Source organism: Hyla sarda, chromosome 11, assembly GCF_029499605.1.
Source record: "Hyla sarda isolate aHylSar1 chromosome 11, aHylSar1.hap1, whole genome shotgun sequence".
Classification (NCBI taxonomy): Eukaryota; Metazoa; Chordata; class Amphibia; order Anura; family Hylidae; genus Hyla; species Hyla sarda.
Window position 1 is genome coordinate 36620028 of NC_079199.1, and position 13564 is coordinate 36633591.

Here is a 13564-nt window from a genome sequence, read left to right on the forward strand (position 1 = left end):
TTCACACTGAAACGATGACAAGAAAAGAAAACAGGAAACAAGTTGGAGAGATTTATCTGTGTTTTCTCTGATTGTGATTTCAAATAAAAGACAAAGACGAAAAGTTTCCATTGTATAGTAAAATAAATAAAATGGGAAGATATAATGGACTTCTTTATTATGTGACTGGTTTGTATGGATGAGTAAACACGTATCAATTTCGCATTAAAAGTAAGTGTCTAGAATTGCTAGGGAATACACATATATGCACTCTTATGTCCTGAATACAGTAATGGGAGGGGGGGGGGGATTTATTAATCTCTGCACCACCGCAGACTTGCAAAATAGTGATTTTTTCCCCCTGCAATCCCCATCTTTGCACAAACTCCTACTTGGGCAAAAAGTTTTGCACAAGAACACAGCTTGCTCAACAATTTGGAACAATTTTGTAACTCTGCACTGAGTATGATATCACTACTTAACCCCCTAAGGACTCAGACAATTTTATTTTTACGTTTTCCTTTTTTCCTCCTTGCATTATAAAAATCATAACTCTTTTATATTTTCATCCACAGACTAGTATGAGGGCTTGTTTTTTGTGCGACCAGTTGTCCGACCAGTTGTACTTTGTAATGACATCACTCATTTTACCATAAAATGTATGGTGCCACCAAAAAAATACTATTTGTGTGGGGAAATTGATAAGAAAAATGCAATTTTGCTAATTTTGGAAGGTTTCGTTTTCATGCTATACACTTTACAGTAAAATAGACATGTTTTCTTTATTCTGTGGGTCAATACAATTAAAATGATACCCATGATTACATACTTTTCTATTATTATATTATTATATTATTATTATTATATTATTATTATTATTTCTATTATTATATCGCAAACTTTTTAATCAAATTAGTGCGTTTAAAATCACTTTTTGCTGACCTATAATTTTTTGCTTTTTTCCGTATAAGCGGCGGTAGGAGGGCTCATTTTTTGCACCGTGATCTGTAATTATTTTTAACCACATTTGCTTTATAAAACTTAGAATACATTTTTTATAAATTTTTGGGGGAATAAAATGTTATAAAAAAAGCAGCAATTTTGGAAGTTCATGACGTTCACCGCACGGGATAATTAACATTAATAGTTCGGATATTTACACACGCGGCGATACCAAATATGTTTATTTTATTTTTTTAAATGTACACTTTTTGGGGGTAAAATGCTGAAAAATGGACAATTTACATTAGAATTTTTTACTTTTTGTAACTTTTGTTTTTACACTTTAATAGTCCCCATAGGGAAATATTTATAGCAATCATTTGATTGCTAATAATGTTCAGTGCTATGCATAGGGCATAGCACTGATCAGTGTTATCGGCTATCTTCTGCTCTGTGGTCTGCTCGATCTCAGACCAGAGCAGAAGACACCGGGATATTGACAGAGGCAGGTGAGGGGACCTCCGTTCACCATTACATATGATCGGATCGCCGCGGCAGCACTGCGGGCGATCCGATCGTCCACATTAAGTGTCACACTTCTGCAGATGCCGTGATCTGTATTGATCACGGCATCTGAGGGGTTAATGGCGGACATCCGCATGATCGCAGGTCGGCCATTATCGGCGGGTCCCTGGCTGCTATCAGCAGCCGGGACCTGCCGCGCATGACCCAAGCGTCGCTCCGATGCTCGCGGTTATGTATAGGACTTAAATGTACGTCCTGGTGTGTTAAGTACCAACTCACCAGGACATACATTTACGTTGCGTTGTTAAGGGGTTATAGGGGTACTCCGCTGCCCCAGTGTTCGGAACAATTTTGTTCCGAACGCTTAAAGCGGGCAGCGGGGTCGTGACTTCATGTCCACGTTCCCTCTTGATGTCAAGTCAAGCCCCCTCAATGCAAGTCTATGGGGGGGAGCATGGTGGCCGACACGCCCCCTCACATAGACTTGCATTGGGGGGCATGACGTGACATCACGCTGGATCATGCCTGTGACGTCACAACCCCGTCGTCCGCATCCAGCATTCTAAATGAACGCCGGTTGCTGCACAGAGATCATGGGGGTCCGATCAGACGTCTTATCCTCTATCCTTTGGATAGGGGATAAGATGTCTAGGGGCGGAGTACCCCTTTAAGGGTCTATTCACATGTACAGTATCCTGCGCATATTTGATCCGCAGGATTTGAAGCTGCGTTCAGTCATTTAGTTTACATTGAAATCTGCAGCATAAAATCCTGTGCATAAAATCCTGCGCATTAAATATGTGCAGGATACTGTATGTGTGAATACACCCTTAAGGAAGGGTCAAACGGGAGCACATCTGCAGTGTATTTGATGCTGCGGATGCACTTCCGGCAGTCACAGAGCCATGGCAAAGTAAGCTCCCTGCTGCTGCCATAGCTCTTTGTGTCCGCTCGTATCTGTGGATTTCCCGCGCAGCAGGGAGATCGCTCTGCCTTGGCTCTGTGACTGTCGGAAGTGCATCTGCAGCTTTAAGGGTTTTTTCCATAAATTAAAGCTGGTAGCAAACTTTACTAAATCAGATGTGTACGGCATACATATATGAAAAAGAGAACAGGTGTGCTGTTTTTTGTTTGCTTTAGGTAAAATTACCAACATCCCTGTACTGTCCCGCTGCCCACCCACCCCATGTGAAATGTTCCTGTACAGGATATAACCCTGTACAGTACTTAGGCCCTGTCGGGTTAAGTCCCTCAGTGTTCTAGGGGCTCTCCTGCAGTGTCCCCCCAGTATTGTTAGGGAGCTAGTGTTACTATGTATAGTCGGTATAATGTTATGTACTATGTGTATAAAGTATAAAGGACCTTTGGAGATATTACATGTTATGTTTACATGAAGTGTTATGTTACCCAGAGAGCACCAGTTGACCACCTGACCTGAAGCTTGACCTATAGGCTTCTTGCTCAGCCCCCCTTTATAAGAGGGGGAGCCATTACAATCTGCCTCTTTTGCTCTTACACCATCACTCCTACTGAGGAACAGCAAAGCACAGACACCTCAGATCCAGCATTCAGTACACCTGGAGGCCTCAAGCCTGCATATGTCAGTAAGTCCAGCCATCTATGTCTACTGTCTCTACCTACAACCAAGTCAAGTTACCAGTCAAGTCAACTCTAGTCAGAGTTGCTGCATGGAAGTCTGAATCTAAAGTATTGCAACCCCAAGCAAGGGCCTTTTCTGTGTTACTGTCTGACTCTCTGGGATTCTGCCCTAACTGTAAAGACTGTAACAACTGTCTGACCTCAGTAAAGCCTCCGCTAACCATAACCTGGTCGTGGACTCTTCTTGTCCTGCCTAATCTTGGGATAATGGGGATATCATTTGGGTGGTTACCAATCCCCAAAAACCACTCTGGTATCACGAACTTTAGGGGTTAATAACATCTTGCCCCTGGGGTTAATACCATCTGCCCCATCCACCTACTCCCTTCACGCCCCGTGGTCACCCCACAACTCGGGGTCACCACACATGGATCTGATCACTTACTGGTTTCCTCTCTGAATGGTAACCCTACTGTTACCATGCAGTGCACACACTTTTCCACAATCCCCCCCTGCTTGCATGAACAGTAGAGACTAAGGGGAAGATTTAACCTGTTAAGAGAAAGAGTGGTGCAGTTGCCCATAGCAACCAATTAGATTGATGGCCTAATGGTTGCTGTAAATAAGTGCCGATCTCAGATCTTGTTTACAGAGCCTATTACAAAACTTCACCATCGGGACAGGGAAGGTTGCACGAACGATCACTGGATCCTTTGGGTGGACCTTTGCTGTCAACACATGTTGGCCACATGTCCCCTATTACAAGGAGAAATGTGTGGCCGATGAGTGATGATTTATTTTTTTTTCTACACCGGGCAATGTTGCCTTGTTTGGCTTATAATCGCTCCATGTAATAGGACCCTGAAGCACAATATGCAGTCAAACTGAGACTCTCAGTCTCTCTGGATGCACTTGTGGTGTCCCGGCACCGTATTTCACACGGTGCCTTAGTTATTAGTCCCCAAAGTTAGAGTCCCTAGGACTGTCGGGGTTTGCTTCCCTAATGAACCCCTAGTCACCCCTTAGTAAATTAATATTTATAAATATTATCTATATAAATATATGTATATGGTGTTACTCACTTGTTTTAGCGTCGCAGGACCTGCGGGTCATGTGACCGGGTTACAGAACTCTATGGTTTTGCTAAAGGACCTTTGGTGGTTCTAGTCAGGTGATCTCCCACAATCCATTGTAACGGTGAGTGACAGCTGTATGGACCAATCCAAAACTGCTCAGCCCCTGTCCATATAAGGGAGCTGCAGCCATTAATCGCTGTCTTGTTCCTGTGCTGCCAAGCAAGCAGCATCTCTCTTGGGTTGCTGACTCTGAACGAGGTAGGACCTCCGCAGCTTTCAAGACAATTACTAGGCCAGAGCCTTGCGGCCTAGGCCTGCGCTAGAGACGGATAGTTCTTACAATTCCCCGCTATCTCCGCAAGACCTCTGGACCTAATCTAACCTCATAATCCAGCGGATCTATACAAGTACAATCCTCATAATCTTAAGAGAACTTTCCGGTCCTAAGCAACTGTCAGTCACTGCTGTGCTGTCTATATGGACTCTGTTCTCTGGATTGTTAACGATACTGCATGTACAGAAAATCTTCAGTAAAGTTCCTGCAAGTTTTAAGTTCAGCACTGCTGTGGACAATCCATTTATTTTACACTCACCTATCGCTCTTGGGAAGGGTGGCGATAGGCCCAGCATCAGTACAGAGTTTTAACCCCACCCTGGCATCACAAGTGACAAGGGTTAACAGCGCCCTTTATTATACAGAACAGCAACACCCCAATTACCCTACATATCCCCTAGGCTACCACACTCTAAGATGTTGTAACCATGGACAACAAGCAAAACCTGCAGCCTGGGCTATTAGCATGATCCTATGAATATAATCATAAATCACCTTGAATGGTTTTCCCAAACATGTTTTTATTGTGTTCTTATTATTATGCTGTTTTTTCTTGTCAGATTATGTATGTTTCTTTAAAAAAGTAAATAACATAAAACACTGAGGATGATTTTGGGTGATAGAGGCCCTTTGCTAAACATTATATTTTATATTATTTTTCAAGCGTATGTCTTTCTGCTAAGAATATCTACAAAAAACAGGAAGGAACTTTGATGTGGCGGCATTTCTTCAATTCCCCGATTCACCTACCTTATAATCACAATAACTGGTTTCAACTAATATGGGTGACAATACTACTAAGAACAGTATTGCAAAAAGCGTCTTCCTTCACTACTCAACAAGAATTTAACTGCACTGTACAACCAAAATTCTAATGTCACAATAATAATAAAAATATACACTACCGCTTCCTTATCCATAGGGACATGAATTCTACAGTGGATGCTAAGGAACAGATGTAGTGTTATTTCTGGTGCTTCTCACTCCAGGGATCATATATTTAACTAAGAGATATTTGAAGAAGCAGTGAGACGTAATAAATCATTCTATATTATATTCACAGTGGAAATGATGCGTGTTACTTGTGTTTTTTAGTTTTTTTTTCAATTTGCTCCTGAAAGTTACTGGTAAATTTATGAAAATATTGAGGATTATATATTTAAAAAAATCTGCCGAATGCAACGCAGTTATGGAGAGATTTCATTTTTTTTTATTTTTTATATATAAGCAAGGTTGTGTGGAGTAAATATGAAATGAAAATGTAACATATCTGTGCATAACACAATGTCCATAGCCTTCTATGGTCCTGCAATAAACCTCTATCTGTCTTTTATATCATTTCAGTGGTGGATGGATCATATGGTAATGCAGGGGCAGACACAGACAGCAGGGAGACCCTGTGCAAAGAATGTGCCTGGGACCACCTCATACGTCAATTGTTCGGGAACCCCCTCCCCCTTCAGGAGGACCCCCCCAATATCGGTTGTTAATTATTTATTAAGGCCCCCCCCATATGCCGCAGCTCATTCAGGTCCCCCACATTAGGTAGCATAGTTTCCCACAGTAGGAATAGGAAAAGACCAGCTCACCGCTCTTAGTGGGTCAATTTCTTCGGCAGCAGCAGGGTATGTCACATGTAGGAAGCACGGAAGAAAATTCTAGAGCCGGGTCTCCAGGTGTGGCAACTCCAAGGAAAAAGCGGATATCCGGCTCCCTGTAGAATGAATAAAATCCAAACTTTAATGAAAAATGCTAAAAAAACATACAGGTGGAAAAAAATTGTGAAAAACCAATAAAGGGTAAAAGCACAAACGAAACTGCAACTCGTTTTGACTTGTCAACAAGTCTTACTCATGGCACATCATACTGACACTAAGCCTAGTTTAAATATACCGGCACTAGACACGTGATACACCATCTGAGATACACGCCCCTACAGTGATGTCATACTTGTGGGCGGAGGATAAACACCAGACGGATTCATTAATCAACAACAGAACATGTGTAAAACTTATACATATTTTCAATAACAATAATATCTTAGTATAAATGATAGATGTACCCGAAAGGCTGCATGGAGGAACACCCTATATTACAATATGTGAAATATTCAAATGTTATGGTAAGTGGCACGGGAGAACAAAAACACCATTTGTCTTAATAGATGTAGGACAAATCATTCTATGGTTGAGACTAGAAGGATAGCGGCTTTCAAGGTTGAGTATCCAAAATGTTTCACGTTTAAATACTTGCTTGCCCCTATCCCCTCCTCTTCGGGGCTGGTGTACCTTCTCTATGCCAGATACACTGCAACTCAGCATAGACCCTGAATGTATATCCATAAAATGTTTAGTGAAACCCGATAGTGATCTGGCTATTCCCCTATTAGTGTTCGGTAAATACATGTGTTCCTCAATTCTGGTCTTCAATTTTCTAGTAGTGCAACCTACATATTGTAGGTTGCACTCTTTGCAGATTATAATTTATATTACATGTAAAGACTGGCAATTTATCAAGGTTTTTATGTTATAGTGTTGTCCTGTTTTGCATGAACTAAAAGTAGTAGAATTAGTCATATATCTACAGGTCCCACACCTGGGGTGTCCGCACTTGTAATTCCCTCTACTAGATAGCCACGTATCACTTGTCTGTTCATTGTTGAACTCGCTAGGTGACAATTGATTCTGTAGTGAACGTGCTTTACGGGGAATAATCCTATTGCCGTTGTTTAATATCTGGGTCATTGATTCATCTCTTCTCAAAAGAGATAAATGTTTATAAATTATGCCACGTATGTTATTAAAATGTCTGGAATATTGTGTGGAAAAAGTGGGAATGTATTGTTCAGTATGTATTTTGTCTGCATTGGATTTAAGGTAGTAGCCCTCAGGCTTTCAGTTCACAATACCCTCAGCTCTCCCTATCAAATGTGCATCGTAGCCCCTATCGTGTAATCTCTTCCTAAGATTTCTCATCTGGGCATGCCCTTCTGGCATGAACAAATTCACCAATTGGTAAGTTCCGAACCACATGATCAGGGTGACAGCTTCTGGCATGGAGCAAGCTGTTCCCCGCACACTCCTTTCGAGATAATTTAGTTTTTACGCTGTTACTCTCCACACACCCCGATAAGGTAACATCTAAAAGATCAGTGGTATTATAGCTGAGGGTCATAGTAAATGATAAAGAAAAATCATTAGTATTAAGAAATTATATAAATTCTTGAGCGTGAGACTGGCTGCCCCTCCACACTAGGAGGAGGTCATCTATATAGCGCCCATACCAGCCAATCAGATGGAAAAGTGGATTGGCTGGTGAGAATAAGACGATCTCCTCCCGGTATGCCATGTGCAAATTTGCCAGTGATGGGGAAACTTTGGACCCCATGGGGCAGCCAGTAATCTACAAATAATATTCATCATCAAAACAAAACAAAAAAGTTGCTTTATAATAAAAAAAAATGTAAGACTAGTAGTATGTACGCCTTCAAATCATCACTGTAAGTACTATATTCATCCAGGTGATGGGCAATAGCAGTAATGGCATGGTTATGTGGAATGCACGTATAAAGGACTACAATGTCACATGACATCTACTTTTGTCCCTCTACCCATTTCAGTAATTTCATTGCTTGTAATAATGACTTAATATCCTTGATAAATCCCACAGTTCTGGAAACTAATGGTTGTAGCAGACCATCTAGCCATGATCCAAGTCTCTCCAGGAGAGAGTCTATGCCTGCTACTATCGGTCTGAAAGGAGGAGGGAATACATTTTTATGCAGCTTTGGTAATGCATGGAAAATAGGATATTTCAGGTATTACTCATACCTCATGCATTCAAGCAGGGGTGTACCTAGAGCATTTGGCACCCGGGGCGGACCCTTTGTTTGGCACCCCACACACACACACACACACACACACACGCACACCCCCCTTAATTACACCCCCTCCTTCCCCTCCCCCCAGGGGCAGACTGACAACACTCGGGGCCCCCGGACCAAAAAAAAGGCAAGGGCCCCTGCTAGGCTCTGCAGCTCGTCAATCTTCTGCCACGCCCCTATTCCACCAAAATCCCACACACAATAAATTTAAATTTATATATGTAAGAAACACTTTAACGTAGGTAAATTTCCATGACCAATAATACTGGTATACAAGAAGTAGATATATACAACCACACAATAACTGGATAATACCGCCATACTGTAATGAATAAAACCACTATATACAGACCAGTATACTATAAAGAATCTGTATACAACATAAGTGATTATATACAGGACCATATGGCGGTAGATATCAGCTGCACACAAGATGTGTATACCATATGAGTGATTACAGTTACATTTTGGGACTCACAATTACGTATTTTCTGATCAGCGGCGTCCTCTTTCCTTTTCTTCTCCATCCGGATAAGACCGCCATGTGGATCTCTTAACATCTGCAGGAAAAACATGTCAGACTCTGCATATATTCAGTGCCCTCCTCTTCACAATCTTTCCATCTATAGGCCCACAAACTGTAATAATGCCCTCCTTGGTGTCCTACACAGTAAAAGGGCAGGTAGGTAGGTAGCCAGGTAACCCCCTCTTTCCCATAGGTATATGCAGAGTTACACCCCCCTCTTTCACATAGGTATATGCAGAGTTACACCCCCCTCTTTCCCATAGGTATATGCAGAGCTACACCCCCACCCCCTCTTTCCCATAGGTATATGCAGAGCTACCCCCTCTTTCCCATAGGTATATGCAGAGTTACACTCCCCCCCTCTTTCCCATAGGTATATGCAGAGCTACACCCCCCTCTTTCCCATAGGTATATGCAGAATTACCCCCCTCTTTCCCATAGGTATATGCAGAATTACCCCCCCTCTTTCCCATATGTATATGTGGAGCTACACCCCCCCTTCCCCATAGGTATATGCAGAGCTACACCCCCCTCTTTCCCATAGGTATATGCAGAGCTACACCCCACCCTCTTTCCCATAGGTATATGCAGAACTACACCCCACCCTCTTTCCCATAGGTATATGCAGAGCTACACCCCACCCTTCCCCATAGGTATATGCAGAGCTACACCCCCTCTCCCTCCTTTTCCCATAGGTATATGCAGAGCACCCCCCACTCTCCCTCCCTTCCCTATAGGTATATGCAGAGCACCCCCCTCTCCATCCCTTCCCCATAGGTATATGCAGAGCACCCCCCTCTCCCCCCCTTCCCTATACATATATGCAGAGCACCCCCCTCTCCCCCTTCCCTATAGGTATATGCAGAGCACCCCCTCTCCCCCCTTCCCTATAGTTATATGCAGAGCACCCCCTTTTCCCCCTTCCATATAGGTATATGCAGAGCAACCCCCCCTCTCCCCCCTTTCCTATAGGTATATGCAGAGCACGCCCCCTCTCCCCCCTTCCCTATAGGTATATGCAGAGCACCCCTCTCCCCCTTCCCTATAGGTATATGCAGAGCCCCCCCTCTCCCCCCTTCCCTATAGGTATATGCAGAGCACCCCCTCTCCCTCCCTTCCCTATAGGTATATGCAGAGCACCCCCCTCTCCCCCCTTCCCTATAGGTATATGCAGAGCACCCCCCTCTCCCCCCCCTTCCCTATACATATATGCAGAGCACCCCCCTCTCCCCCTTCCCTATAGGTATATGCAGAGCACCCCCCCTCTCCCCCCCTTCCCTATAGGTATATGCAGAGCACCCCCCCTCTCCCCCCTTCCCTATAGGTATATGCAGAGCACCCCCCTTCTCCCCCCTTCCCTATAAGTATATGCAGAGCACCCCCCCTTCCCTATAGGTATAGGCAGGGTTAAAAAAAAAAAAGGATGCTCACCTGATATCCCACGCAGCGATCTCCTCAGCAGGGGCCCGCGTCTTCTCCCCTCCACAGTACAGGCGCCGATGAGTGACGTCACCGGCACCTGTACTGCGTGCTATGTGGGGGCAGAAGTCACGTCTCCTCTGTGTAAGCTGCAGATGCGGCTCACACAGAGGAGACACTTTCTCCTGTATGTGCGTGTATCGCGCATACAGGAGAATGTTGCGCTGTCTGCTGGGGATCTGGGACGAGCGGCGGCGGTGGCGGGTCAGTCCGCCCCTCGCACCTCCTTGAGAGTGGCACCCCACAGCCACCCATCCACCCCGCCACTGATTTCATTCCCACCAAGGCCACCCACCCCTGCCACTGCTTGCATTCCCCACCCAACCATCCCCCCTGCCATTTAAAAACAATGTATCCGGCGGAGGAGAATAGTCCTACGACGCCCATCCCGTACTGAAAGGGGGAAATGTAGCCCCACAAAAAGTTACAGGCTAGCCTGACCATATACCAATACCTAAAATCATGTACCAGACTTCCCTATACAATACCTATAAATATATGCACCCTGATTCAAGAAGAATACCTAGTGCTGGACATGTACCGTGCCACAGAATTGTAACAATATCCACTTATAGTAACAGCAATAAGCAAACACCAATATATAGAAATATATGTATATGACCTTGACCCAGGAAATTAAAGATAGATATGAAGTGTCATGCAAAACAGGTCAGTCAGGTACATGTAAGGAGATATAAAGTGTCATACAAAACAGGTCAGTCAGGTACATGTAGGGGAATATCACCAGTAAAAAACGGCATCTAAGTCAGGGCCAGGGCATCCTGTATCTCAGTACGGGGGAAAGCTTACCCATTTGCTTTGTGGGGCGCTTTGCTTTGTGGGGGGGGGGGAGCTTTGTGGCGTGTCAATATCCATTTTGACAAGTGTTGCTTTTTTATGATTTGTTTTTAACAGGGGTATCCTCCTCAGTCATCTTCCATTAGGTCCACTTTGTCTTAGATAGTGTTGGCTGATACAATCTGACACTGATGCACCATGACCTTGGAGTTCACCTCTAATGTCTGTGGAAGTTGTTCTGGGCTTTTTGGTTACTATCCGTATTATCCGTCTCGTCGATTTGTCATAAATTTTCCTCTTATGGCCACGTCCAGGGAGTTTGGCTACAGTCCCATGGACCTTAAACTTATGAATAATAATGGCTACTGTAGTCACAGAAACTTCAAACTGCTTTGAGATGGTCTTATAGCCTTTATCTATACCATGCTTGCCTAACAATTTGTTTCTAATCTCCTGAGAAAACTTTGTCCTTGGCTTTCTGTGGTCCATAATCAATGTGGTACATACCATGACACCAAACAGCACAGCGATTACTTGTCACCCTATAAATTGGCGACTGACTGATGGCAAGTTTGGAGACACATGTGACACTAATTGTAGGACACACCTTAGTATAAGATGCCCCAATTGTCAAATTATTTTCTATCTTTTCTAGGGGGACCATCATTTTTGTCCAGGCCAGATTCATTATTTTGTTTTATAAAAGGAATCTGTTGAACCACAATTCTAAAGCAAAATCTGATTTTCATCAGTTCATTTTTAGTAAATGTTTATTCATTATGGAACATTGTGGTTTTTTGTGTTAAACAAAAGGGAACCAACAGTTTTGTCCATGTCTGAATATGTCTGTAGACAGCTCTAATCCTACTACTGGGAATTTCACACCTTTGCGTTCTCACCATTCGGAAAGCATGATTACCAGTCCGCTCCCTTCCCACTGGTGTTATATTATTTTGGCAAGAAGAAAAATGTGATTATTATTACTATTACAAGGCTGGGCTTATAAACATAGCACATGTTTAAGTTGGAACAGTGTTTTCTTTTTTTTGCTGAAAAACACATGGTACTTCATTTTATTTCTGCACAGGGAGCCTAAATTTTTATTTTCAGTAGCTATAAAATTAGATATGAGCGTAACACTGGCAGAATATAGTTTATTCATTTGCTTTAAGTTTTATATACATTTCAACTCTGTGTTATAATATGGCCATTTAAAATATATTGGATCCAACAACTGATGGAAAATAGTGCAAAAATCACAGGAGTCCCATATTTCCTTTTCCTTCAACACCTTCTACTTTTTCCCTGGTTGAACGTAATGGACATATGTCTTCCCTGAACCACGTATTTGACGTATACATGTATGCCATTGCACATACAGTACAGTAGATTAAACACTAAAAACAACAGTATTAAGCTGGACCATATGTAGGAAGTACATACAGAAAACCTTGCACACAGACAGACTTTTGACAAAAAGGATTATTTCCCAGAGAACAAACATGGCTGACAAGAAAGAGGTAAAAGAAATAGCTGAACTTATAAGAGAAATACCATACGAAGATACTGCACATATGGATTCTATCAAGTTTTCATTTTGAGGATAAAGGGATACTCTAAGGGTCTATTCACACGGCAGAATTTCCACTTGCAGAATTCTGCCTAAAATTAAAGCCCATAGGCCTGTGATGTAAAGTATTGTCCAATCTGTGAAAAACGCCATGCGCGAGTTTACGCTATTAGCGTACGCTATGCTAATTGCGTAATGTCGCGCATGCGCAGTAGTTCTAGCATAGGATCGCGCCTCCGCAGTGCGCTACTTGCTTGTTATCAGCGTAGGTGTAGTTTCTTGGATCACCCGTGGATTTTTCATATCGCACATGCGCACTGCATATAGAACCGCGCCTGCGCAGTGCGTTAATTGCTTGTTATCAGCGTAGGTGTAGTTTATTGGATCAACCGTGGATTTTTCATATCGCACATGCACACGGCACTCTGGGTTAATTTCAATTTTAACTTCTGTGTTAATATATGCACACTGCACTGTGGGTTAATTGTATTTTTTACTTCTGTGGGTTAATATATGCACACTGCACTGTGGGTTAATTGTATTTTTTACTTCTGTGGGTTAATATATGCACATTGCACTGTGGGTTAATTTCAGTTTTTACTTCTGTGGGTTAATATATGCACACTGCACTGTGGGTTAATTGTATTGTTTTTACTTCTGTGGGTTAATATATGCACACTGCACTGTGGGTTAATTGTATTTTTTACTTTGGTGGGTTAATATATGCACACTGCACTGTGGGTTAATTGCAGTTTTTACTTCTGTGGGTTGCGTAAAGCGTAACTATGCAGTTAGCGCAGCCTAAGTACTACTGCGCATGTGGGAGATTGGATTTTCCACAATAGAGCTAAAG